Source organism: Pteropus vampyrus, unplaced genomic scaffold (genome assembly GCF_000151845.1).
Source record: "Pteropus vampyrus isolate Shadow unplaced genomic scaffold, Pvam_2.0 Scaffold77, whole genome shotgun sequence".
Taxonomy (NCBI): Eukaryota; Metazoa; Chordata; class Mammalia; order Chiroptera; family Pteropodidae; genus Pteropus; species Pteropus vampyrus.
The window spans coordinates 6260797-6262875 of record NW_011888858.1 but is presented as its reverse complement, the minus strand read 5'-3'; the positions used below and the strand labels follow the sequence as shown (position 1 = coordinate 6262875).

At 31.0% G+C, this 2079-nt stretch overlaps 1 protein-coding gene across 1 annotated transcript in view; it reads right to left on the bottom strand.

The window, feature by feature from the left end:
• Positions 1-2079, bottom strand: part of FRYL (FRY like transcription coactivator) — a 249832-nt gene that overhangs the window by 59679 nt on the left and 188074 nt on the right. The gene's annotated exons all lie outside the window — the stretch shown is intronic.

The window sequence follows — 2079 nt, the reverse complement described above, 5'->3', positions numbered from 1 at the left end:
TAGACATTTATATAATTTATGAAGTGATCCCTCCGATTAGTCTAGTAAACACCTGTCACTATACAGTTATTACAATATTATTGATTACATTCCCTATGCTGTACTTTATATCCCCGTGACTATTTCATAAGTACCCATTTGTACTTTCTACTCCCTTCACCTCTTCACCCAGCCTCCCAATTCCTCTTCCATCTGGCAACCATCAGTTTGTTCTCTGTATCTATGAGTCTACTTCCGCTTTGTTTGTTCGTTTATATTGTTCCTTAGATTCCACATATAAGTGAGATCATGTGGTATTTGTCTTTGTCTGATTTACTGCACTTAGCATAATACCCTCTATGTCCATCGTTGTCGCAAATGTTAAGATTTCTAGACTTGGTAGGCTTTAACTAAGACGAATCAGAACAAATGGCCAGCAATATTTAGAAAAAAGGAATTTTAATGGGACAAGAAAACTTTATCGGCTATAGAGGAAGATAGTTCAACCATAAAACATGAAGAGAATGTTCCTAAAAAAATTCTAATTGAAAAAAAGAAACTGTAATTAAAAACATTCGGGTGGATATAAAAGATTCAATAGAAGTGTTATTAGAAATCTCCTAGAAAGTAGAACAAAAAGGCTGAGATAAAAATAGATAAGAAAAAAATCAATTGTAAAGATATAATTTAAAAGATTTATAATTATACATTTAATGTCGTTATTCCTATGCCCAAAACATGTAATATAAACTGAGTGAGTTTCACAAAAATTTAATCTACTAAGCCCAGATATTATGTTGATTTTTAATGGAAGTTACTCCTTCAGAGACATATTTCTTCAACTCAAAATATCATAATAATTATAATATATGTGTACACATGTAGTAAGTATATAAACTGACATCACTGGATATTTATAATGCTCAAATAAATATAATATAAATTTAGAGTAATTTCAATAAGCATTTTTTATATTTAACACACTAACTATATTCATTAAAAAATGCATTCGTTATAAGGATACATAAATCTTATTCCCATTCTGAATAAGTATGTAAATATGTTTCCCTCTAGAATATTAAGATGCCTTACATTGTCAAATTTCTTTACTCGTATAAAGAATTACAAAGTCTTATCAAGTCAATCACCATACATGACTCATGTTTATGTTTTCTTGATGATGTTTAAAGCAAACACTTGTTAAAATGAACAATTAGATAAAGCTTCTCTTTTGAGACAATCAGTTTTAAATAACTTCTCACCTGAGGTGACAGACGGGATTTTATAGCTGGAAGTGATGCGGTAATATGGGGGATTATCCATGTGAGTGACTCCCGAACTGACAGGATCGGTCAGCTGTAGTTCACTCACCAGTTCTTCTAGCAACTGCATTGTTTTGTCTCTACCTAGATATACAATAACTTTCTTCACCTGTCACAAAAGAAATTATTCAGAAAAGAAAAAGCGAAATTTTTTATTTCATAAACTTGTCTTCAGACAAATTTTATCAGAGTTAAGTTCAATTTTAAGTGGTAGACGAATAAGTACAACTTAAATTTGACTACAATGCTGATCAGCAATAACACATTAACTAATCAGCCTTATAAATACAGTCCTCTTTTAACATTGCATCTTATTAGAATGACCTGAATATACTGTTTAATGGTTTCCACAATGTTATCTATTTCCTTTACATTTTTACTTTTACTCTTTTTTTTTAGAAAAGCAAAAGATAACTGCTTTTCTATAAATCAGTTTCTTTTTCTAATGGAAAAGATTTCAATTACTATCATCCCAAGCTTTCCTCTTATTTTTAGTCAGGCAGCATTCAAACCCAGGATTTACCTTTTATTCTGCCTTCCCATTCTCCATATTCAACCCAGTAGAACAGAGTCGTGATTAAGAGCAAAGATCTAGAACTAAATTGGAACTCAAACTACGCAGTGTGGATTGGAATGCAGATCTAATACTTACTAGCCATATGAGCTGGAAAGTTACTATTTTTCCTTCTGCAAAATGGGGACAATAGCACCTACTTCATAAAGCTGTTAGGGTTAATAAATTAAGATGTATAAAGCACTTTAAAAATGTTAAGTACAT